The sequence below is a fragment of the Peromyscus eremicus genome, unplaced genomic scaffold (assembly GCF_949786415.1).
Source record: "Peromyscus eremicus unplaced genomic scaffold, PerEre_H2_v1 PerEre#2#unplaced_91, whole genome shotgun sequence".
Taxonomy (NCBI): Eukaryota; Metazoa; Chordata; class Mammalia; order Rodentia; family Cricetidae; genus Peromyscus; species Peromyscus eremicus.
The window spans coordinates 591,717-619,479 of record NW_026734331.1 but is presented as its reverse complement, the minus strand read 5'-3'; the positions used below and the strand labels follow the sequence as shown (position 1 = coordinate 619,479).

Below are 27,763 nucleotides of genomic sequence, written 5' to 3'. Positions count from 1 at the left end.
ATAAATGTCTGCCACCTTTCTCTACCTTGGCCACATATGAAGTCAAATCCTAGGGAAATCTTTCTGGAAGAAAGAAAAGAATTCTCAGTCTATTTATTGCTTAAGTAAAACCAGACACTCCACAGAATGCTGTTTCCAGAATTCCCACAAGGATGACCCCAGCTTAGACTACTATCAATAGTGCAGAGGGTGCTTGAGCTGGTCTAACCCAGTCATCAGAATGGTGAATACCCTGTCATCATAGAGCCTTCACCCAGTAACTGATGGAAGCAGATGCAGAGATCCACAGCCAAGCACTAGGCAGAGCTCTAAGGAGCACAGCTGAAGAGAGGAAGGAGGGATTCTGTGGGCAAGGGACATCAAGATAATGATTCAGAAACCTAGAGACAACTGAACTAAGCTAGTAGGAACTCATGAACTTTAAACTGACAGGAGTAGAGACTACATGGGACTGGACTAGGTCCTCTGCATAAGCAAGACAGTTATGTAGCTTGGTCTGTTAAAGGGGCTCCCGGCAGTAGGAACTGGATCCATCCCTGGTGCATGAGCTGGCTTTTTGGATCCCATTACCTATGGTGGGACACCTTGCACAGCCTTGATGAAGGGGAAGGGGCCTGGACCTACTTCTACTGAATGTACCAGGCTCTGCTGACTCTCCATGGAAGGCCTTACCATTTTGGAGGAAAGAATGAGGGATGGGTTAGAGGGGAGCTGGAGGAGGGATGAGAGGGGGAATCTGTGGTTGGTATATAAACTGAATAAAAAAATTTTCTTAATAAAGAAAAAAATAATTCCCTCGGGTTTTCAGATTGGGTTGTAGATTTCATTTTACATTTAGAGTTTTACCGTCATGGTTCTTTTGATGTATGAAACTTTTTATTCTTTGTTATTCTTGTATTTCATTGTTGTTTCATTTTTGTTGGTGGTGTTTTCTTTTTCTGTGCCCTTTTACTGTTTAATCCCTTCCTGTTCTCTTTATGTTGAGGGAAAGCATTGAGCTTTTCTATACCAGTTAAGTAGCTGCATCTTCCATTCAATCTCTACTCTGAGACTCCAGAATTCAGTTTCTGGGTTCTAAATTCCTCTCCACTTAGGAATCTCCCAAGGACTGGTTAATGTACTCAAGGAAAAATGGTGAGCTTCCCTTACCCTAAAAACACATAGAAGGTGTTAACTACTTTTACGGATTAGTCTTGTTAGCAAAACACACCATTGATGATACATCTGATCTCTGGGAGAGTCCTGTGAAAGAGCTTAAAACCTAAGAAGCAAGGACTACTAATGGCATCATAAAGCTATCCAAAGTACTGCTTCTAATTTGGGGAGTATCATCTATATCAAGAACAGTAAGAAAGCAGCCATTTTAGCATTATTCTTTTAGAAGACACCTTTATATCATAAAAATCAGAATGAGTTATTGGACATGCATGATGTGAAATGTCACAAAGAAGACTGACTGGAGTTTCCATGAGTATCCAGACATTCAGGGGAAAGTGTCGTACTTTACTGTTCATATACAGAGGGTATTTGTTCACAGGATTTCTCTTTGCGTGTCCCTTCATCTCACAATGTCTGTTTCTCTCTCTCTCTCTCTCTCTCTCTCTCTCTCTCTCTCTCTCTCTCTCTCTCTCAAACTTACTCACTCTCTTGCTGTATCTTCTCTTATCCTCTTTTTCTCTGTGATTCTTCAGTGATGACACAAGTCCATGATCATGTACCCATGTTCTCTATAACAAAGTCACACTCAAGCCACACTATTTCACTTTCTTCAAGTAATTTTCATATCACTTATAACACGTTGATGAAATTGGAGCTCGAGAAAATTTGGGGTTCTTAAATGGCTTGCATTTCAGGAGTGAAGGACTGGGTTTGCACACTGAAATCCACAAAAAATCCAAACATCTGGTTGCACATGAGTAATGCCACTACATGAAAGAAGTAAGCAGATTGTGTAAGTTTTGGAAATTATAGACCAGACAAACTGCCTAATGGCACACTTCCAAATAACTGAGAGGAACTGTTTCAAAGTCAAAAGGAGGGCAAGAAAGGACCACACACCAAGAGAATTCTGTAACCTCCCCATGACCACTATGCATGCTCACACCAATAAATGATATGGAACACACAAACATCTGAGAAAATAAGACATTGCGTGGTCACCAGAAACAACTGAGTAGTTTCTAAGTGTCTGTAAACAGAGGTGCTACACTTGCCACTCAAGCAGAGTTCAGGGGAATGCCTGGCACACTGCTACAGAGGCCTGAGTGCTGAGGTCCACTGAAAGGAGGGGATCATCTCACTTACCAGGCACTGACTCCTTCCTTGACTCTTTTCCAGTGGTGGAAATGGAGAGGGCCCTTGGATAGATAGCTTCCGGTCAGACACTCTGTCTGCTGCAGAGTCCTGACTTCTGAAATGCCTGAACCCAGGATACCCGGATGAAGATACCACCTGTTGATGGGGACAGGTCATTAACTGCCCTTATTCACAGTCCTTCAGAATTCCTGGCCTTGCCTCCAGCTCCAAGCCTGGAATAAACAGAGAATAACAATGTGGAAGAGATGACTGCTGAGCAATCAAAGCCTCTGAATGCCTATGAGGGCAGTACAGAAAACCAAGGCTCATCATTTCTCCCTCTAGCACACTCTGACATGCAGCAGCCCCTGAACTACACTGATGCTGGGAGATTAAGGTAGAAGCCAGATTCTGATAATGCCATCTTGTGAAGCAACAGCCTTGGTCTAGGAGAGCCTGGGTCTTTGCAGAGTGTCATGGTCTCAAGCATGACATGGAAGACATGACTACAGTGCTGTCAGATATTCACCTTCCCCAAATCTTAAACTCCCTCACTGACCTAGACCACCAGGAAAATCCCACAGCAATCCATTCCAAAGACTCCACAGTCATCAGGAAGGATCAGGCCCAGGAAAGTTCCAGCATCACTGGACTCTGAAAAAGTGAACAAGAAAGACCAGAAAGTATCTCATCTGCTTCATGGACCTCTTCAGGACCAAATCCAGCACCAGGACCTGGTGGAGGGAGCAGAGGCTGGAAACAATGCTGGGGCCAGTGAAGGGGATATTGACAACATGGACAACAAACACTTGGAGGTCAAAGCTCAGAAATCTGCACTCAGCAGGCCCAGGGTAGCTAGGGTGCAAGGACAAGACAAGACCAAGAGGACCAGAGAAAACAACTTCAGCAAAATACAGCAGCTGAAGCCATCATGTCACAGAGTCAAGACACAAGAGAAGCCCACCATCCCCAAGACCAAGAGGAAGAGGAATCCACCTGAGCTCAGCAATGACGCCTTTAAAAAGCCTCAAACTCACCTCGGAATGTACATAATGGGCATCCACTCAGGTCCTTCACTCACGGGGGAAGAAGAATAATGACAAAACTGGCATCTCCTCCTCCCAGACTCTGCTAAACTTCAGCAACAAAAATGTCTGGACAAGCCCAGCCACCACATCCCGTCTGGATGTGCCATGTGATGGCCGAGGCCATGGTAAAACCCCGAGCAACGCTCAGAGACCAGAGAGCAATGCTCACAGAGACTGTCCATCCCCATCTCAGTATGAGCTTCCCCACCTGGGAAGGTCAAGTTAGTACCTCTGGCTTTCCCAGGCCTGGAGAAGCCACAAGCCAGACTGGTTTCTAGAAAGCCTCTCTTATAGTGGTATTTTATTTGTACTGAAATGTGATATTAATTGTATATTAATATATAAAGTTGCCCAGGGGTCAGAGCTATTAGAGCCATAGCAAGAGCATGGTGGTGGTGGCGCAAGCCTTTAATCCCAGCACTTGGTAGACAGAGCTAGGTAGATCTCTGTGTGTTCAAGGATACAGCCAACATTGGAGACACAAGCTTTTAATCTCAATACCATAGAGGACCTGGAGGGCTGTACACACAGGCAGTGACGAGGCAGTCACGTGTTTGGGTTTACAACCAATGAGAAGGCAGAACAGAAAGACTATTTAAAGACATACACACAGGAAATAGGCCCCCTTTTCGGAGAGCTCTCTTGGCTGAAGCAGGAAGGGTAAGGCTCTTAGTTCTGACATCTTGGCTTTCTTCTCTGAATCGGCTCTGTGTTTCTTATTTAATAAGACGGTAGGTTACATCTACACTCTCTCCCTGGCTTCACGCAGGCTCCCTGCAGTATACCATGTGAGGCCTCATTCCCACTCAGCTCAGCCTACCACACTCAAGCCATCTAAACCAGCTCCTGCCTGCACTTCTTTGATGGCCTCTGACAAGCCTGTTCTGCCTATTGCTACCAGGGCCACACGAGCTAACATAACCAACCCCATCCAATCTTTCCCTGGGCCTCAGCCAGCTGTCTGTAGGCCATTATCATACAGGGCATCATCTCACACTTCACTACAGAGGGAGCTTATTTCTGCTGCCAGGAAAAAGGCCCCATCACCTCCAAAACCTCAGATCCATTATCTGCTGCAAGACTTCAGCTACCAACCAATTCCATGGAGGAAAGTCCACATTCCAGGGCCAGTCATCTCACAGCCCATCACAGAAGAGCAGAGACCAGAGAGGGAGGCCATGAAGAGACAGGCTCAACGGGAGAGAGAGAATGCTGCCAAGTACACCTCTCTGGGAAAACCACAGCTCTTCCTTCAGAGGCAGAAGGATATAGAAATTTCTAGATATTATGACTATATCATATAAGTCCTAGCCTAGTTTTTGGAACACAGTGGTATTCAACACAGACAAAATGAGATATAGACATAGATATACATGTATACGTTGGATTAAAATCTTGGTGAGTGTGTAGATAAGTAGGTACATATGGAGTTAGGAAAATTAATTGGTAGATCCAGGGATTTATATATAAATGGTCAGACAGTTTCTATACTTGTAAATATTTGAAGACACTAAAAGTGATTGAAGAAATTAAGTCAGTTATATCATCCATTAGTAAGTATATATAGAATGCTTTGACGGTTTCTTCATACCTTTGCTATTGTTCTTTAATGTTTCCAAAGTAGAAATATGTGTTACATAAATTCATCATATGCTAGAAATCACTGGTAGTGTTATTTAAGGTAAAAGTAATTTGTCAAAACCTGTTGTGGTTATAAAATTATTCTCCTTGACTTTTATTTTCATTATACTGGCTTTTGATCTTGGTATGTTTCCTATAGTGTATACTGTATAGTGAACACACTCCTGTTCTTCCAACACTTCCTCCCATTTTGTACCAATTAGCGAGAATGAGGAGGGTTTATATGAGAGAGAATTGTTGAGTCCATTTTCCTTTTAACAACATACGTGGGTTTAGAGAAGGAAAGAGCCATTCTCCAACTTCAAAGCCAGCTTTAATTGTTAATTGAACTAGGACTACAAAAAGACCAATTGTGTTAGTGGTCTGTAGAGAAGAGCAGAAACAAACATTTAGGAAGACTTAAGAAATTTTACATGTGATACACCAACAGGCCAAATTACTCTTTTTCTTGGGACATTTTTTCTAGATTATTTGTCCTTTATCTTCAGATGTCTCATTTGTCCAGTGTTCTTCAGATTCCTTGGCCTTCATTCTCCTGAAAGACAAAAACAAAAAAACGCTTCCCCAAACCTAACTTTGGAGAGGTTCCCTTTTGGCAAGTTATATCTGATTAAATAAAAAGGCATTTGTTAGTGGTATAAGTTAGTTTAAATTGGATGGTCATGCTGGTTGATGAACTATCACCTCTTCTAATTAAGGGGTCTCTGTTGTTCAAATTGAACCTATATCAATTTTGATGGTATCTACAGCTTATCTTTTCCTATAGAAACAAAAGCAAAACCTCGTTCCCAACATAACACATATCCTGGTTTCCATTCTGAGGTCAGCACATCCTTAAAGTATATAGGCCGATTTAATTCTTCAGTTTTATCTATTATCCAGTGTCTCTCTGCAGCTATTGTCCCTTTCTCATTAGCACTGAGAAAATTCAAAGTTAATAGAGCATTATGTAATCTATTTCTGGGGGGGGGGGTTGTTACCCCTTTCTGTTTATTTAGCATATCCTTTAGAGTTCTATTTGATCTTTCTAAAACTGCTTGGCCTGTAGGATTATGTGGTATAACTGTAATATGCTTTATATTGTAATAAGCAAAAAAAGTTTCATTTTACGAGAGACATATGCTGGAACACGGTCAGTTTTAATTTGTGCAGGTTTAACCATGATGGCCATAACTTCTAGCAAATGCATGATTACAGGTTCAGCATTTTCAGAACCAAAAGCATTTCTGCACTGAAATCCTGAATAAGTATCAATGGTATAGTGTACATATTTTAGTTTTCCAAATTCTGCAAAGTGAAACACATCCATCTGCCAGATTTCATTCCTCTGAGTACCCTTTGAGTTACATCCAGCTGGTAGCAGAGTCTGGTTATAAAAGGAAAAATTAGGACATTTCCTTACAATATCCTTAGCTTGTTGCCACGTTATAGAAAAATTCTTTTTTAAATCTTTACTATTGACATGATGTTTTTTATGAAATTCTGAAGCCTCCAGCACATTTCCTATCAATAATTTATCAATCTTGTCATTACCTTGTGCTAGAGGGCCTGGCAGTCCCATATGGGATCAGATGTGAGTTATATATAAGGGATGCTCCTATTCCTGATTATATCTTGTAACTGAATAAATAGTGAAGTTAATTCTGACTCATCAGGGATAAATTCTGCAGTCTCAATATGTAATACCACTCTTTCAGCATACTGAGAGTTTGTAACTATGTTGAGAGGTTCTGAAAAATCCGATAATATCAAAGAATATCATACAATTCCATTTTTGAACTGAATTATAATGACTTTGAACCACTTTACTTAAATTTTCAATTTTTTCCTGCTTCCTCAATTCTGTCCCACGCATTCATGGCTGCCATGCGGCATAGAATTAAGGTTTGATTATCATATAAACATTGTCTTTGATCCTGGGCAATGTCCACACCTCTTCTTCTACATGGTGTCTATTGCCTTAGCCTCCTCCTTAAGCCATTGTCACCACTGTAATTGTGCTCTGGATTCTAGAACATCTGTTACCAACTCTTTCCAGTCCTGAGGAATAATCCTATTACAAGTTGACCACGAGTTTAACATTTGCTTTACAAATGGAGAATGCATTCCATAGGATACTATAGCTTCTTTAAATCTCCTTAAATCTACCATTTCCACTGGAGTCCAGTTAGCTTGTACATGCCGTTGAGCAGGTAGTTCCTGTAAGGCTACCAGATGAGTTAAGTTTGATTGTTTGTAAAGAGGCTGTCTCTCTGTAACCATATAATGCGTTCCTGAAATAATTTCACCTTTAAAGTCTTCTGCCTGGGTCTGAATTTCTCTATAATTCATTTTAACCTTTTTTTCTCAAGCTTTTATCGTGGCACTTAAGTTGACCAATCTTTTTAATACTAAAATAAGGATAATTAAACAAATAATAGTTATAACTGTTGTTTCCTACATCCTATCAACATTAATTATCCTCTCATTTAACTGTACAGTTTTCAAGACTGTCTAATGAATTATCAAACAAAGATTAATTTCCTTTTATTGAAAAATATTTTCTATTTTTTAATATGGAAAAAATGTTCTCTTTTAACTAGTTTCTCCCTTTAAGATATCTGATATCTTAATTGACTTACCAAGTCTGCATAGAACAGTAGAAGTCCAAGGGATTTTCAAAGCAGCTACCTAGCATGATGGCAGTCCAAAATGAGAATCAGAGAGAGAGAGAGAGAGAGAGAGAGAGAGAGAGAGAGAGAGAGAGAGAGAGACAGAGAGAGAGAGACAGAGAGACAGAGAGACAGAGAGAGACAGAGAGACAGAAACAGAGACATAGAGAAAGAGAAAGAGAGAGAAAGCACCTACTAAAAGCTAAAAACTAAATAAAAAGTCCAGCCACGTGTTCTGGTCTGAACCAGGGGCTCTGTAAACACACAAACAGTGCAGCTGCTTGCAGTTCTGCAACCTTGCAGCTCCAGCAACATGAGTAGGAGATCTGGCTACAAGTAGCTCCAGCTGCATTTAGCCAGATCTCATGTAGCTCTGGCCAAGCCAGGGGGCCTGTAAACCCTGGCATATAAGGCCATCAATGGGTTTTTTTAATGAATTCTTGCCACATGAGCACCAATTGTAGATGAATTTCTAAATGGTCTTATTAAATAAGAAACACAGAGCCAAATATAGGGGTGAAAGCCTTAGAGATCAGAGAAATAGAGAGAGCCACCAACTTTACCTCTCCAGTCCTGCACCTACCAAAAGTGAGCTACTTCCTGTCTTACCCATGCCTTTATTGCCTTGCTATACTGCCCTCTCATTGGCTCTTAGCCTAGCTACCTCACTTCCTTGTCAATGCCTGTCTGTACAGACCGCCAGGTCTCTGTGGTTGGTACTGGGATTAAATGCGTGTGTCACCAAGCTTGGCTGTTCCCTACTGTGTCCTTGATCACACAGAGACCCTATGCCACATGATCGAATTAAGAGCGTGTGCTACCACTGCATCACTTCTATGTTTACTTAAAAGTGGCTGGCCATTTTACCCTTGATCTCCAGGCATGCTTTATATATTAACATACAAATAAGATATCACCACAAATGGTGTATCTGTCTTCACAATATCTAACTACTATGTGGGACCAAAATTGTTCATTCTAAAGAGAGCTATTTCCAAAGTCATTCATGTAGAAAATATTAACAAACCCACCATGAAAAGATGCTACTACCTGTATACGATGATCCTCACAGGGACAAATTTGGGTACAACAGAATAATGAAAAGCAATGGCTTAGGGAGGCCTCTGGTGTTATGCTGTCTTTGTGTGGCTTTAATTACAGATTTAAGCACTGCCATGAGACTACTGTCCTTCACTTTACATCTTAGGAGCAATAGAAATGCATTTGAATAGATATCTTCTAACCTTGATATTATTACTTTAATCTTGATGTTTTCAAACTAAGGGTGTTGTAGAATAATTCTTATTAAACAAAGCTCAGGAAGCATTTTCATATTAAAGCAATTCATATAGTGCTGTACTTGTATTGAATCCTTCTCAATAACATTAGTTCTCATTGTACTTTTCATTGAACATATTCTTTTAAAACTGTATAATGTATGCTGAGCCCAGTAACTTTCCTTAACTGTCACCAAAAATCTTAGACATTGACAACTGCTTGACAGCATTGCCTCCCAAGTCATGAATGGAACCATGGAGATATGTGTAATCTAGGATCCATATATACAGACAGCATCAGGAGATATTTGTCTGGGACTGGATACATATGGTATAATATGAAAATCACGAGTTACAAGAACTCTCCTGCAATCACCTTGACTGAATTCATCACTTTAGCTGAAATGGTTCTGTTGTGTGTAGACATCACATATTCCTTATCCACTGCTCTCTTATTGGAAAACAAGATCAGCTAACATAGATATTCCTGAAAAATGCTGCGATATGTACTGATGTGCAAAGCAATAACATGTTCAATTCCTTGGAGATGTATAAATGGGAAATGATATAGACATAGTGATGGTGTTTAAAGTGACCTCATACTGAAATAGAGAGAGGGTAGAATACTTCACATTATACCCACCAACTTATTGGTGTTTCCTGTGGAAGCAATACTTGGAAGCCCCCTACTTTCAGTTAACCCTTATTTCTACTCTCTAGCATAAAGAAAGACCATTTTCCAATGTGCCTGATAGTCAAATGCAAGTAACATCTAGAATGACAAGTCAAGTTTTCATGAATCTGCATGGCTCCTTCTACTATGTACAGTTAAGCTTCACAGACACAGACCTGTCTATCACTGCAAATTTCTGTTCAATTACTTTCTAAGGTATCCATCCATCCAAGGTAATCACTGCTAACATATCACAATGGAATGTTCACTTGATTTTTGAATAAAAAGCCATGCTACACTATTCTACCCCACTGCTCTAGTTCTCAATTTGATTGGACTACTAGTAGGACAATCCCTGAGCTTTGGATGGACTGCTTTGTACATGATCCATTTCTGAGTACCAGCCAGCCATCTCACCACAACAGCAGCCACTGAGACTCAGCAGCTGAAACAATTACAACTCTCTCCATCAGCAACAGAAACAAATGCCAAAGGATGGCCAGCAAGGAAGCAGACTCTAACTGTTACATCTGCATCTGCAACTACATTAATCTCCTGCAAAACTGCAAAGGTTTAGAAGGGAAATGTAGAGACCCAACCATTCCATTCAACAAAACAATAGCAGTTGTCTTACCTCTGGGACATAGGAACTACTCAGTCACAGAACATTTTATGGTGGATTGCAGTACAAGATAAGAATTCCCTTCTGTGCATATGTACACATAACAAATTGGAGAGTTGTTACAAATATATCTAACAACTGTGCCTTCTCCTTACCAGTGTATAATTCTCTCTTGACATTTTAATATGTGGAAGAGCCATCCAACAACCTAATAGCACAATTCCTGACCATTCTCCCCCAAAATGATGGAAGAGCCTGCTTGGTCTATGAAAGCCACCCAGCTGGCTATCAGAAAGGGGATTCCAGCTCCAGGCGAGTCTGAACTTCTCATATTCTGGAAATCATTCAATTTGGCCCTTTTCTACTTCTTGCTCATAACTTACAACAGGATCACAATAACTTTCATATTTTAGGAGGAACTAAGGACCTTCTTAGCCAACATCTCCTGAGGCTTAACCCTACCTCTGTTACTTAGCATTTAGCAGGCATCTTTCTTCAGAGAGTGCCATTTTCTCACACATACAGGATGCCATCTTTCAAGTTATTTAACTTACATTTACTTTTCTTGGAGATGCTGTTCTAAAAAATATTTTATCATATTTGTTTGTTATCTCTTGAAAGCTTTTTCTTTTGTAAAGAGGGAGAGAATGGTAGTATGTACTGAGAAATGAGGACTTGGAAAATAATTGAAAGGAGTGTGGTAACTAAGTTCGGTATATGTGGTTAGAGGAAATAAGTCATGTTACACTGAAAGAAAAATAATATGCGAATACTAAAAAGTAAAAAACACAGAAATTATGAGAATTAAACACTGAACACAGTTCTATCTATCTACTTACCAATCTTTCATTTTCTCTCCACTGTCAGAATTCAAATAACACAGGCCCCGGCATGTTCTACTCATTTGGTTCTAACCTGCTACAAGAGAACAGTTTTTTCTGATGGATTTACAACCAGAAGCCTGGATGAACCTTCCAACTTTCAGTCATTGCCACTTGGAATGTGTCACATTATCTGACAAGTGGTCAGTCATGAAGGAAACTACAAGGGTGAACGACAAAGGCAGCCTGCTGGCCTATGAAAAAGGAAGTCTTATTGCAGACCTTTGCCAAGCAATCCAAAATATGATACAATCCACATGGAGGAACAGGTCTACTGAGCTGGACATGTAGCTGCTAGCTACGGCACTAGCTCAGTGTAAAAGAGGTCCCAAGGGAAAGTGCTGACAGCTCATGTGAATGCAGGAGGAGAGCTAAACAGGCTCCAGGGTCATTTTCAATGAGGACTGACAGACACTGTCACAGTAGTGCTTGTTGAGGCAGTTAGAGTAAGAAATGTATATAAATGCACACTACACCCATGCCATAAGACAGTCTATGAACCATCCAGTGAATGACCAAAAATGATAACAATCTAAATCAAAATGAGGAAATACACAAGATTTCCCCGTATTTCATCAAAATTTTGCATTCCTGTCTGTGAAGATACACTGAGATGGGAAATGGGTTGTTCTCTTTTTTTCAAATATAAAGGGAAATTGTAGGATAAAAGAGCCAGCCAAAGAAACACACAGTGGCCCTGAAACTATGGCTCTAAAAGAAGAGCCAAAAGCTTAAAAAGGGCCAAAAAAAGAAATAGACCATAGCCCTGAAACCAGAGCCAAAAGGTTAAAAATGGCCAGTGAATAAAAACACACTTGGGACCTGAAACCAGAGTCAAAGAAACACACTCTGCCCCTGACACACTCAACACAAAAACCAACCAATCCCTTAGGAAGAAAACCAACCAATCCCTGAGCACAAAATGTAACAAATCTCTGAGTTTGTCCAAACTCAGGGACTGGAATCTGAGCAATTCTCACCCTGAAAAGCTCCCCCACTAAGAACCTCTACTACATAAGCCCTGTACACGTTCAGTTGGGAAATGCCTTTTTCCACTCTGTTAGAGGAAGCAACCTTCCTGGATTCTTCCCCTCTAATAAATCTCTTGAATGAGATTTGGGTGAGACCTTCTTTCGTCAGAAGGGAGCAGAGCAGAGAGGGAACATTAGCCGTAGTGGAGCAGAGTAGAGCAGAACTGTACCTTTTGCTGTGGAAACCTTCCCCTAACAAAGCAGAGTGGTTGCATTGGGGAAAGCTTTAACTGGAACAGATGTAAGCTGCTAGCTTAAATTGACTTTGTGCTATTGCTTGGCTCTCAACTGCCAGGATCCCATTCCAACAAGCTGCAACACTTACAAAAACACCTACATTGCATTTTCATGTAACCCACCACCACATACCAACAAATGCCTTCCTGCTCCAGGTGTTCCATCTCTATTTAGCCTTTTCTCATAAAAAAGCATGGCAGAGAATGCTAGAAGCCCAGGATTCTGCAGAGACTGTTGCCAGAAGGAAGAAGCTTCAGTAACTGTCACACTCATTATACTTGTGGATGAAGAGAGAAGGCAGCCAGACTCAATGACTAACAACTTCAAACTATAAGAAGGGAGGCAAGATACAAAGAATGCCCATGAGTCTGAGACCAGAGTGAGGTACAAGATGAGCACCCAAACAACAGGGGTTACCCCTCAAGTGCTTGCTACAACCAGCAGCCTCCAATTACAAGCATCTTCACGGTGAACAGAAGACCATTGCTTCTGGAAGTTCACCATGATACTTCCCACCACTCTAAGGATACAGGTTCACCCTAGTCCAAGAATCAAAGCCTACCAAAAAGGGATGAAAAGCAGAGAAGGGAGATGTGAGTCTTGGCTGGGTCAACACAGACCAAGGAAGGCCTCTAGGAGAAGAAACCCAAATAGAAGATTCTTGGAGTTGATCATCAAAGGTGCATCAATACCCTGTTCTTCTACCCAGTCAGAAGGGAGCCCTTTGATCTCTTCCTTGGGTCATGGACAGAGGATGACAGCTCATAAATCAGATCAAGTGAAACGGTTTCACACCCACGTTTCCTTCACGAAGGTGTTCCTCTCTTTCTTGCCCAAGGCTACTGACTGTATGTACAGTGTATGATGATGGGACACTCTATGCTGGAAGGTGACACCTCATGGGAACAATAGACACAGCTTCATCGATAAACCTTATAAGAAGCTCTGCCAATACTCTGGACTAAACCACATGAAAGGGGGACTTCCATGCCAAGATTGGCTTCTTTCACTAGCCCACACCTCAGCCTCTGTGGCTACTGTTGGATTCCTGGCATTTTCTTTAACCAATCCCATTTGTTAGCTCAGAATCCGATCTTCCCATTGGCTGCTGCCCTGTTTATGACATCAATCTCCCTCCAACTCTACCATCACCTGGTAGGTTCTAGGGGTTGTCATGGCGATGCCTGTAAACAAATTTGGATCATCACAGGTCACCTGTGACCAGTGACCAGTAAGTGCTGTCTGATACTGGACACACTTGCCACTCAGGTCAGCTGATCAGACAAGGACAACCAATTCTCTTGCTCAATTGTACTGTGGATTGCTGATACTCTCCCTCCAACCATGGCAAGTAAGGAAAGAAACTTTAAAACATTTCTTTTGATCACTTCTCCCCTTATTTTTACTATAATTTAAATCTTGGTTTAGTGGGGATACCATTGATGCTGATAGAGTTACCTGGAATTGAATGTCACATTTAGATTTGGTTCTTACTGGGGTTAGAAAATATGGAAATAAAAGAAGACAAACTGCAGAGATGACCCTGATGTACACAAAGGCAGTTTGGAACTGAATGTTACAGATAACCACAGATTATATAAAAAGGCACAAGACAATGTCACATCCCCACCCATTATTATGCAGCCACACTGTTGAGATTAGTCTAGGTAACGGTTTCCTGTCACATATACAAAATAATATCCAGCTGTGATCCCTGGCTCTTACACTCTATCCAGACCATCTTCCACATCATCCTCCACATTTTTTTGAACACTGCTTGTGTTGGATGTTATCAACATGGGCTGGGTACTCCACAGTCAGTTGTTCTCTGGACAAGAACTGACACACCAGTGTGTGCAAGAATTCTCACAAGGATTCCCAACTAGGAGAGTTACAAGAAATTAACAATTACTATGGAAGTGTTCATTGAAGAATGAATTTAACCAACTATTAAATTAAGAAATAACCTTATTCAGAGATGAACTCCACAATACATTTGTAGTCGCAAGACATCACACGAAACACAGGCAATCAACATGAAATGTTATCAGCAGGTTGTATTCATGTAGTCATATATGTATATGAGTTGAATGGTTATATAAAAGTAAGAGGTAATGACTTACACAAAAAGTAGTGGGGAACAGAAGGAGCTAGATGACCAAGGGATTCTTAGCTAAATACAGTTCTTATCTATGAAATTCCTGATACATCATTTCATTAAGAAAGCTCCGAGTAGAGCCAAGCCTGGAGGACATGGAAAGAACCTACAATGCCAGCACTCTGGTGCAGAGGCAGGCCAGTCTGTGTGATTTCAAGGTCAGACTGATCTAGGGAGAATCTCTCTCTCTGCATAGAGGAAGCTCTGCACAGAACAGGACAAAGGTACAGGCATGAGAAGCTGTCTAAGGTTCTCCTACTTTAAACACTTCTGTTCTGGGACACAGGTGTGAGGCAGTACCACAGCAGGTATCAGAACAAGACAAAGCAGGGCAAAGTATGGTGTTGTCTAGTCAGAGCAAGGGTCAACCTGGATCAACTAGGAAATGCTTGCCCACACAGGAAGAACAGGCAGCTCATCAAATGAGTGTCATCCTATCCATTACCAAGAATCATTCTGAACCACTTGTTTGGGATATGAGAGGGAAAATAGGTCTCAGACTTTCCCAGACAGAACAAACTGCAGTTAACAAAGCTCCTCATGGGAAGCCACACAGATTCCATATCACTGTTCTTCCCACTTTCCTCTTCCTTCCTACAGAAAATTTCCAAAGTGCACCTTTCTGTGGGACAGAATGTGCTCTGCAGCCCTCTGTGCCTGTGCTGAGGAATGCCACGCCCTTAGCAGGAAGTGTGTGCAACTTCTTCAAGGTCTGCATCCCAGCTGTGAGTTCAGCATGGCTCCTGCCATCAGACTCCAGCACTTGTTCCCAGCAGCTCATGGACAGTGCCTACCCCTACTTACCAGCTGGCACAACCATGGTGACTGCATTGACTGACCAGGGCCAGAGCTCTGCCTCAGCACTCTCCTATCCAGGTGTTCTTAGTGGGATCCCACGGGAAGCACTGACAGGAGGGGAGCTGCACTCCAGGACTTCACTGTAACTGTCATTGACCAGAATACCACATTCTCCTCCTTGTCTATGACAGCCCAGGGTGACAATATTTTAGATCCCATTGCCTTAGTCCTTTCCTATCCAACACTATCTGCCAGCCTTGTTCAGGCCACAGCACCACAGGTACCTAATCAAGGATACAGCCTGGCACCTTCCTACCAGGAGGGCAGCCACCTCTATCAAATGACCTCAACAGCCTCGGTCCTCTGATGGCTAGAGGACTCAGGCAGTGCATGCAGGCCTGTAGATCTGTGTCCTATTCTGGGGGTCAGTGCTCTGCCCTGAAACCAGGGATGGTGATGATGCCAAAGGAGATTCAGCCAACGAATGTCCAAACACCCTTCTCCAACTCTGCCATCTAACATCCCACACCTGCTCAAGACATGCCAGACACCCGTCTTCAAGTAAAGCCAGGAGGGGAGGAGTGAGATCAGCACACAAAGCAGACACAGCTCGACCTTTCAGCAGTGGATGTCCTCAGGGAGAAAGGATGGGAGTCCTGAGAGCTCAGCCTTGGCCTGGCTCACCATCCCCATCTTCAGTCTCTATAATGACTGACAATGCAGGGCAATGAGTGGCACCCATCCTCCATTAAGACATGTCCAAGGACACCACCACAGACACACACATCACTGACCTAGTTAATCAGTCCCATGCACCATTACACAGCAATCACCTGTGGGAAGCCTTCCTTGGCAGTGGATGGGTTCTGCAGAAAATGTAAGGAGTCAGTGGTGAAGGAAGTGAGCCAGGCCATGGTGGTTGCGAGAATCTTGTAGCCTGACTAACTAGCAGCCAGAGTGTTTTTCTTTATTTATACAGAATTTACTTAGCAGACATTCATCATGTTCCAAAACATGGATCATATCATTTTTGTTTTGGACACCTCCTTTTGCTCATCTTTTAGTCATCATTTGTAAACTATGACCAAACAGTTATTATTTCCAATCATTTTCCCTCAAGTTTTGACATCATTAATAAACAGAGTAATCATTCTTACTCATTAGCCCCATAGCCCTATTTTTAATAATCTAGAGGCATATGATAGCCTGTGGTAAGGCCTGTTGCTTTGATTACTTCAAGGACACTAGACCAAAACAAAATCCTCAACCATCCTGGGCATTTTGTCATGTCCCAAGCAATGTATTATTAACTCTTAATGGTCAGAGTACCCAGGAGAAATCCTTAGGCTAAAGATGCTGAAGTTATTATTCAAATTCTGACATAATACAATCAATGTTCACATTTATCTCCTTATAGAATTTGTCTATATGTTTAATCCTGGCATTCTGTTGTTCCTTGGTCATGTGACATTATAGTGGCTCTACATGAGTTAACTTCTAAGACAGGGAGGTTGTAACACCTCCTACTTTCATCATCTTTCCACTCCATATTTTACTTATCAATATGTCTCTATGTAGGGCAGAGTTGTATGTCACGTAATTGTCGGAGTGTACAGTGGGAAGAGCCTTGTAATCTGAACTGTGGACAATTCCTCTAGACCACCAAATCTTGTTGACCTTTTTAATTTTACTTTGTTTTGAATAGCTTGTCCCTGTGTAAGTACAGGGACAGATGTTTCAAGTATATCTAATAGCCTCATGAAGAAACCTCTGGCTTCTTTATGTGTCACAACATCCAAGGCGTAAAGAAGACCTTCAAGTAGATAAGGATATCTCCCTCAAAGTGTGTGTGGGGGGAACAGTATGTTCAGGACTTTACTGGGTAAGCTTAGAAGCAGCATGCCTGGGAGAAGGCATAAATGATTCATAAAGAATTTTCCATGGATGCAACATACCCAAATTGTACAAATATTAAAAGTGCCCCATTAAAAGTGTAACAGGTGAAAACCAAAGGCGGCATGGCAGCCATCATGTGGCTCAGCTTTGCTGGATCTTTGTCAAGCAGCAGTTCTGGCTTTATAACTTCTGCCATTCCATTCAGATATGGCTGTGTCAATCACCTACTTCCTAATCTGTTGCTCAGTGCTATAGAGGACACCAAGGCATTTCTATTTGGTAGACCTTTATTTTCTGTTTGCTGAATTCTGATTCTAGAGCAGTGCAACTCCAAATCTGTCCTAGAAGAAGTATTACTCCCAGATTCCAAGTGCTGGCCCTGCTGTTCTCTTACAAGCATAAGTGCAGTGAGAGTCCAGGATACCCAGTGTCTGCTGTTCTCTTACAAGCATAAGTGCAGTGAGAGTCCAGGATACCCAGTGTACCAGTGTACAACTGCTAAGTTGGGCAAAGCTTCTCTCTCTCTCTCTCTCTCTCTCTCTCTCTCTCTTTCATTGGCTCTGTCCCTCTCTCTCTTCTTTTTTTTGCAATGGTTATTCAGAGGTGAGCCAAGTCTATGCATAATCATTAGGATATTTTAGCTACTACACAGTCACACAAACCCAACATTTCACCTTCTTAACCCAATTTTCATATCATTAAAACAAGACTGTGAAGTGTGGAGCTGGAGGAAATCCAGGGTTGTAGAAATGATTGCCTTGCAGGAGTGAGGAACTGGGTTTGGTTACCTGAACCCATTTAGAAAGTCAGGCAACTGGGGGCATTTGAGTAATGCCAAGAGTTGGAAGACAAGGGGAAGTTCTTGAATATTGTGGACCAGACAACCTGCCTGATAGCAAACTTCCATGGAAATGAGGGTCACTCTTACAGACATGGGAAAGGAAAGGGAGGACCACACCCCAAGGGATTTCTGTCACCTCCCCATGATCACTATGCATGCACACAACACACAAACACCAAGGAAAACACAAACATTTGAGAAAACATGATATCACATGGTTACCAGAAATAAGACAGTGGTCACAAGTCTCCCAATGGAGGTGCCGCCTGTGCTACTCAAGCAGAGCTCATAGGAATGCCTTCCCCACTGCTGTAGGGGTCTGAGTACTGAGGTGCACTGAAAAGTGGGGAGCACCTCACTTACCAGGATCTGACTTCTTCCTTGACTCTTTTTCAGTGATGAAAATGGAGACAACCCTGGGATTGACAGCTTCAGGCCAGACACACTGTCTGCTGCAGAGTCCAGACCTCTGCAGTGCCTGCACCCAGGATGTCCAGAAGACACCACCTGTCCATGGGGACTGGTCATTAACTGCTCCCATGCACAGTTTTTTGGAATTCCTGCCCTTGCCTCCTGCTCCAAGCTTGGAACAAACAGAGAATAATGACTTGGATTTAATGACAGCCTCTCTATCAACTCCTGTGGATGTTCCCTCTGCTGGCAAGAAGGAGGACCTATTACCTCCCAAACCTCAATTCCAATATGACTTCAGCTGACAACCAATTCCAAGGAGGAAAGTCAGCATTTCAGGGCCAGTCATCTCAAAGCCCATCACAGAAGAGCAGAGACCAGAGAGGGAGGCCATGAAGAGGCAGGCTCAACGGAAGAGAGAGAATGCTGCCAAGTACACCTCTCTGGGAAAACCACAGCTCTTCCTTCAGAGGCAAAAGGATATGGAAATTTCTAGATATTTTGGCTATGTCATGTATGGGCTGGCCTGGAGTTTGGAACACAGTACTATTCAACATAGACAAGGTAAGCCATTGACCCAGATATACATGTATACGTTGGACTTAAAGATTTGGGTGAATGTGTACATATATAGGTACATATGGAGTTAAGGAGGTTAATGTGTAGATCCAAGAAAATTTAAATAAATGGTCAGACAGTTTCTATACTTGTAAATATTTGAAGACACTAAAAGTGACTGGAGATGCTAAAATTGGATATTTCATCCATGAGTAAGTATATAGAAGACTTTGATGGTTTCTTCGTACCTTTGCTGTTATTCATTTATGTTGCCAAAGTAGTAATATGTGATATATTAATATATCATATGCTATAAATCCCTGGTAGTATTTTTATTTAAGGTAAAAGTAATTAGCTAAAACCTGGACTAGTTATAAAATTATTTTGACTTTTATTTTCATTATACTGGTTTTTGAACTTGGTATGTTTCCTATAGTGTATACTGTTATAGTAAACACACTCCTGTTCTCACCACACTTCCTCCCATTTTGAATCACTCACTTCAGTCCTTTAACCATTACTAGTCTTGGGCAGAGCTCCTCCTGAAATTTCATAACATGAAATACAGGATTCCATATATGCACCATCAAGGACGTACTTTAAAGAGAAAATTTACAAGGTTGAACAATTTCCTGAGAAGGGTTTCATTCGTTTACTCTTTGTCTCAAGTTGTATCCATCTTTGAAATCACCCATTAATACTTTATTTTGTGTTTGTGTGTTTGTTTGTCTACCTGAATTCCTGTGGAACAAATGTGTGGAGTGCCCACAGAGGTCAGAAGAGGCCATCGGATCTGTGAAGTTTGTAATTAAGAGATTGAAAGCCACAAGAAGGGGCTCTGAAGCAAGCCTGGGGACTCTGCAAGAAAAGCAAGTATTCTTATCTACTGAGCCATCTCATGAGCCTCAGTTGAATCCACATACTGCAAACAACATAACTTCATTTTCTCTATGGCTGAAAAGACTTCACATTCTACGAACATCTCATTTTCTTCACCCATGGCAATGCTGTTGGACACCATGCTTGGTTCCCTAATATTCTTGAAACGGTGCTGCAGTCAACACTGATGGGCAAGTACCTCTCTAATATATTGAGTTCTTTGGAAAGACATATATGATCCATGGGGTGGGCCAGGTTTAGGCTTTTGGAGGATCCTCCACACTGACATCCAATCAGGCTGGAAATCTTTCCATCTTCAGCATTGTATAGCATTGCTTTCTGTGAACTCTCTCAGTGGTGGCTGTCATTTCTTTTCTAGTTGGCCTTGGATGGCATCTAGGAGGTTCACTATGCATTTCCCTGATTCCTCCTCCATCTGAACCTTTGTATGTCCAAACTCTCTTTTTTATGAAATAGGGGAGGACTGTCTTTCTCTTTGCACTTTACTACCTGGGTTGCCTTCTTTCTTATGATTTATGTATTTTATCTAATTCTAAATAATCTAAATATTAATCTTCTCACAGGGGTAGCAATAGCAAAGATATCCTCCTGTTCTCTAGGACCCCCTCTCAAATAATTGTTTCTTTTTTTTTCTGGGAACAAATGCTTTACTTCCCCAAGAGACCATTTGTCAAATACGTCCCAGATTTCTGACGTGTGATTTCCTCCATCCTGGGCTATCTCTAAACATCCAACACTTTGGCATACTCTGTGCTCTAATACTGTCAGTGTTACTCAGACTATGGCTACAGAGACATTTGGCATTTCTTTGACAGGGTGACACATAGGAAACATAACGCATTGATTTGCTAATTTGCTTTTAGATATTTCAGACAGGTTCTCTCTTCATAACACTGCATGTTCAGGAACTAACTATGTTGATCTGGCTACCCTTGAACTCACAAACATCATCCTGCCTCTATCTATGCCACTACCTTTGCCTCTGTCTATGACTCTTCCTCTGCCTCTGCAATTTCCCAGGCACTGACCCTGCCTCAAGTGTGCTGAGACTAAAGGAATGCTCCAAAGAGCCAAATGGAATCAAGTTTCATTCTGTCTATGTGGATATCCAGGCTTCCCAGCATGATTGGATGAAGGAGATATGTGTAAGCCAAGGTGCATTTTTGGTACCTACCCAAAACCTGAAGAGATTAAACTGAATGTGTTTACAACTGGAAATCAACTCAGACTGCTGTTTCTAAATATCTGCAGCTGTGGCAGAGATCCTAAGAATGTCATCCAGCTGTTGTAGGGGCCTAAGTACAGATGTGCACTGAAAGAAAGGGACATCCCACTTACCAGGGACTGACTTCTTCCTTGACTCTTTTTCAGTGGTGCAAAGGGAGACTTCCCTGGGAATCACAACTCAAGCCAGAGACTCCCTCAGCTGCAGAACAGAACTCTGCTACTCCTGCACCCTGGATTACCAGATGATAACACCACCTGTTGATGGTGGCAAGTCATTAACTGCTCCCATCCTCAATCTTCAGAATTCCTGGCATTTCCACAAGCTCCATGGCTAGAACAAACAGAAAATGACAACCTGCATGAGATGGCAGCAAATCTGTCAATGCCTCTGGAAGCCTATGAGTGCATGAAAGAAAACCAAGACCCATCTCTCTCCTTTTAGCACACCCCGACATGAAGCATCCCTTGCACTTCACTCATGCTGGGAGCCTAGGGCAGAAGCTTGCTTCTGACAATGCCACATTGTGAAGCAGCAGTCTTGGTCAGGATGAGCCTGGAACATGCACAGTGTATTGGCCTCCAGCATAGACTTGCAGGCATGACTACACTGATGGCAGAAGTTCACCTCCCCAAATGATCAACTCCCTCTCTGAACTAAACCAATTCCAGGTTCCCACAGCCACCCAATGCAAAGGCTGCAGGTCATCAGGAGGAATAAGGCCCAGTAAAGATAAGGTGTACTCAGCACACCCTTAAACCAGCTGAGGATGAAGGAAAAGAAAGTTTCTAATCTGCTTTATGGAGCTACTTGGGGCAGAATCCAATGTCAGGATCTGGTGGAGGGAGAGAGGCTGGGACCAGTGTTGTGGCCAGACAAGGGGCTATTGACAACATGGCCAAGCAAATAGAGGGCAAAGCTCAGAAAGCCACACTCTGTAGGCCCAGCAGACCTAGGGTTCATGGGCAAGACCAGACCAAGAGAACTAGAGAAAACAACTCCAAGAAAGCTGAGGGAGCTGAGGCCATCAAGTCACAGAGTCAAGGCAGAAGACAAGCCCACTGTCCTCAACAACAAGAGGAAGCAGGATCTACCTGAGCTCAGCCATGATACATTTAAAAAGCCTCAAACCAACCTCAGCATGCACATGCTGGATCTGTGATGGTCTGTCACTCACTGTGAAAGAAGGGAGAGAAGAAAACTGGCATCTCCTGAACCTTCAACTCTTTGTGCTACTCTGTGCTCTAATAGTATCAGAGTTTGTTACACTTTGGCCTCTGAGGAATTTGGCATTATCTTTTTCCAGGGTTACATATAGTAAACAGAATTCATTTATTTATTAACTCACTTTTAGATTCTTGAGACAGGGACCTTCTCCATAGCCAAGCATATCCTGGAACTGGCTGCACTGACCAAGTAATCATTGAATTCACAAAAATCTTTCTGCCTCTCTGCCTCTGCCTCTGCCTCTGCCTCTGCCTCTGCCTCTGCCTCCTCTGCCTCTGCCTCTGCCTCTGCCTCTCTGCCTCTGCCTCTCTGCCTCTGCCTCTGCCTCTGCCTCTGCCTCCCTGCCTCTGCCTCTCTGCCTCTGCCTCTGCCTCTGCCTCTGCCTCTGCCTCTGCCTCTCTGCCTCTGCCTCTGCCTCTGCCTCTGCCTCTGCCTCTGCCTCTGCCTCCTCCTCAGCCAATGCCTCAAGAGTACTGGGACTAAAGAAATGCTCCAACAAGCCAAGTGGAATCAAGGTTCTTTCTGTACATGTGGATAACCATGTTTCCCAGCAAGGCTCGATGAAGAGACCATTCTTAATCCATGGTGCATTTTTTGTACATACCTAAAATCCAAAGAGACTTAACTGCAAGTGTTTACAACTGGAACTTAACTTGGATTCATTTTTTCTGGCAATCTGTTTTGTTTCTGTTGTAGGCTGTACTTGCTACAATGCCTGTGAAGCATTGACCTCTAATGAGGTAGGCTTATGCTATGTTGGGGACTTTTTGCTTTTGTGGTAAAGTTTTTATTGCTTTTCTACTTCTAAGAAGTAGGGCATCACAATTTTGTTGAGCGATTGTATTCAAGCTGTCCATAGAGTTTCATCATGTATCTATCTTAAAAATATCTAAACCCCAACTACTGTGTAGGCCCCAAATTGTCCATTCTAATAAAGGCTATGTCCAGAGTCACCCAATTAGAAAATGCTAACAAAGACAGCATGAAAAGATCCCACCTTCTGTATGCAATGATCCTCACAGGGACAATTTTCAAATAACAGAATGATGAATAGCAATGGCTTAGGGAGGCCTCTGGTTTTATCTCGCTCTGTGTGTGGCTTTAACTAGAGATTTGGACACTGCCATGAGACTATTGTGCTTCACTTTACACCTTAGGAACAATAGAAAGGCATTTGGACAGATATCTTCCAATCTTGATATTATTATTTTAATCTTTGTTTTCAAATTAAGTATCACATAGAACAACCCTTATTAAATAAATCTCAGGAAGCATTTTTCTTATTAAAGCAATTAATACAATTCTCTTCTTTTATGGAATTCTTCTCAGTGACTATTAATTCTCATTGTACTATTCATTGAACACGTTTTTCTTAAAACATTACATTGTATACTGAGCCCAGAAACTCGGTTACTTACACCTACTCATTCCTTAACTCTCAACACAAATCTTAGCAATTATTCTGCTCCACAGCATTGCCTCCAATGTCATGAATGGAAACATGTAGGTAAGTGTAATCTAGGATTGATATATAGAGACAGCATCAGATATTTGTCTGGGGCTGGATACACTTGGTACAATATGATTATCTCAAGTTAAAAGAATTCTCCTGCAATCACCTTGACTGCATTCATCACTTTAGCTGAAATGAGTTCCATGGTGTGTAGACATCACATATGCCCTATCCATTGCTGTTACTGAAGCAAGATCAGGCCCTAATATAGATATTCCTGAAAAATGCTGCAATCTACACTGATGTGCAAAGCAATAACATGATCAATTTCTTGTAATAGTAAGGATGAGATATGTGGAAGACCAGGTGTTGGTGTTTAAAGGCTCTCCACACTGAAATTCATAGAAGGTAGAACACTTCACATTATACCCACCAACTTATTGGTATTTCCTGTGAAAGTAATACATGGAAGTCCATTACTTTCAATTAACTCTCCACTTCTTCTATTCTCTAGCTTACAAAAACACCATTTTCCACCAGGTCCTGGTGTTCAAATGCAAGTAACATTTAGAATGACAAGTCAAGTTATCATGACTCTCCATGGCTCCTTCTACTATGTACAGTTAAGCTTCACAGCCACAGACCTGTCTATCACTGCATTAATCTGTTCAATTACTTTCTAAGGTCTCCATCCATCTGAGGTAATGACTGCTAAGACATCACAATAGGATGTTCACTTGATTTTTGAATAGAAAGCCATGCTACTCTATTCTACCTCACTGCTCTAGGTCTCAATTCGATTGGGCTCCTACTTGCAGGACAATCCCTGAGCTTTGGATGGACTGCTTTGTGCATGGTCCATTTCTGAGTACCAGCCTGTCATCTGACCACAACAGCAGCCACTGAGACTCAGCAACCTAAATGATGACAACTCTCTCCATCAGCAACAGAAACAAATGCCAAAGGAAGAACAGCAAGGAGGAAGACTATAACAATTACATCTGCACCTGAAACTACATTAATCTCCTGCAAAAGCAAGGCTCAGAAGGGATATATAGAGACCCAGACACTCCATTGAACAAAACATTAGCAATTGTCTTCCAACTGGGACCTAGTACCTCCTCACTCACAAGAGATTTTATGGTGGATCATACTACTTGATAAGAATTCCCTTCTGGGGCATTACATACTCATCACAGGAAAGATCCACCAAGATGAAGTTTCAATTCTGAACATTTATGCCCCAAACACAAGGGCACCCACATATGTAAAAGAAACATTACTAAAGCTTAAACCACATATAAAACCCCACACAGTAATAGTGGGAGACCTCAACACCCCACTTTCACCAATGGACAGATCTCCGAAATCAAAACTTAACAGGGAAAAAAAAGGATTTAACTGATGTCATGACTCAAATGGACTTAATCGATATCTACAGAACCTTCCATCCTAACAAAAAAAGAATATACCTTCTTCTCAGCACCCCATGGAACCTTCTCTAAAATCGACCATATACTTGGCCACAAAACAAGTCTCAACAGATACAAAACAATTGGAATAACTTCCTGTGTTCTATCAGGCCACCATGGTCTAACATTGGATTTCAACAACAACAAAAAACTACAGAAAACCTACAATCTCATGGAAACTGAATAATACTCAACTGAATCACCAATGGGTTAAGGAAGAAATAAAGAAATTAAAGACTTCCTAGAGATCAACAAAAATGAAGACACCACATACCCAAACTTATGGGACACTATGAAAGCAGTGCTAAGAGGGAAATTCATAGCACTAAATGCCCACATAAATAAGCTGGAGAAATCTCACAGTAGTGACTTAACAGCACACCTGAAAGCTCTAGAACAAGAAGAAGCAAAGTCTCCCAGGAAAAATAGACACCAGGAAATTATCAAAGTGAGAGCTGAAATCAATAAAATAGAAACAAAGAGAAAAATACAAAAATTAATGAAACAAGAGTTGGTTCTTTGAGAAAATGAACAAGATAGACAAGCGCTTATCCAAACTAACCAAAAGACAGAGAGAGAACATCCAAATCAACAAAATCAGAAATGAAAAGGGGGACATAACAACAAACAATGAGGAAATCCAGAGAATCATCAAGTCATACTTCAAAAACCTCTACTCTACAAAACTGGAAAACCTAAAAAAAATGGATAACTTTCTGGATAGGTACCACATACCTAAATTAAATCAAGACCAGATAAACTATTTAAATAGTCCAATAACCCCTAAGGAAATAGAATCAGTCATTAAAAGTCTCCCAACCAAAAAAAGCCCAGGACCAGATGGTTTCAGCACAGAATTCTACCAGATCTTCAAAGAAAAGTTAATACCAATACTCTCTAAATTGTTCCACACAATAGAAACAGAAGGAACATTACCAAACTCCTTCTATGAGACTACAATTACGCTGATTCCTAAACCAAACAAGGATACAACAAAGAAAGAGAACTACAGACCGATCTCCCTCATGAACATTGATGCTAAAATACTGGCAAACAGACTCCAAGAACACATCAAAACAAATATCCACCATGATCAAGTAGGCTTCATTCCAAGGATGCAAGGGTGGTTCAACATTCGAAAGTCCGTCAATGTGATACACCATATAAACAAACTCAAAGAAAAAAACCACATGATCATCTCACTAGATGCTGAAAAGGCATTTGACAAAATCCAACACCCCTTCATGATAAAGGTCTTGGAGCGATCAGGAATACAGGGAACATACCTAAACATAATAAAGGCAATTTACAGCAAGCCAACAGCCAACATCAAAGTAAATGGAGAGAAACTCAAAGCAATTCCACTAAAATCAGGAATGAGGCAAGGCTGTCTGCTCTCTCCATACTTATTCAATATAGTACTTGAAGTTCTAGCCAGAGCAATAAGACAACATAAGGAGATTAAGGGGATACAAATTGGAAAAGAAGAAGTCAAGCTTTCCCTATTTGCAGATGACATGATAGTATACTTGAGCAACCCCAAAGATTTCACCAAGGAACTGATACAGCTTATAAACACCTTCAGCAACACAGCAGGATGCAAGAACAACTCAAAAAATCAGTAGCCCTCCTATATACAATGGACAAAGAGGCTGAGAAAGAAATCAGAGATACATCACCCTTCACTATAGCCACAAATGACATAAAATACCTTGGGGTAAGACTAACCAAACAAGTGAAGGACCTATATGACAAGGATTTTAAGTCCCTGAAAAAAGAAATTGAAGAAGATGTCAGAAAATGGAAAGATCTCCCATGCTCATGTTTAGGCAGGATTAACATAGTAAAAATGGAAATCTTATCAAAAGCAATCTACAGATTCAATGCAATCTCCATCAAAATACCAACACAATTCTTCACAGACCTGGAAAGAGTAATACTCAACTTCATATGGAAAAACAAAAAACCCAGGATAGCCAAAAGAATCCTGTATAATAACACAACCTCTGGAGGCATCACGATCCTTGACTTCAAGCTCTACTATAGAGCTACAGTAATAAAAACAGCTTGGTACTGGCATAAAACCGACATGTGGACCAATGGAATCAAATTGAAGACCCTGACATTAATCCGCACACCTATGAACATATAATTTTTGACAAAGAAGCCAAAAGTGCACAATGGAAAAAAGAAAGCTTCTTCAACAAATGGTGCTGGCATAACTGGATATCAACATGTAGAAGGCTGCAAATAGATCCATATCTATCACCATGCACAAAACTTAAGTCCAAGTGGATCAAGGACCTCAACATAAATCCAGCTACTCTGAACCTGCTAGAAGAGAAAGTAGGAAGGAGTCTTGAACACATTGGCATGGGAGATCACTTCCTAAATATAACACCAGTAGCACAGACACTGAGAGAAACAA

At 41.5% G+C, this 27,763-nt stretch overlaps 1 long non-coding RNA gene across 1 annotated transcript in view; it reads right to left on the bottom strand.

Moving 5' to 3' along the window:
* Window positions 1–27,763, bottom strand: part of LOC131901496 (uncharacterized) — a 60,019-nt gene that overhangs the window by 14,993 nt on the left and 17,263 nt on the right. Inside the window, exons 2-3 of the long non-coding RNA XR_009376741.1 lie at window positions 21,297–21,516; window positions 2,305–2,528 (exon numbers count right to left, since the gene is read on the bottom strand). This is a non-coding gene — a long non-coding RNA (uncharacterized LOC131901496). The remainder of the gene's footprint in view (window positions 1–2,304; window positions 2,529–21,296; window positions 21,517–27,763) is intronic.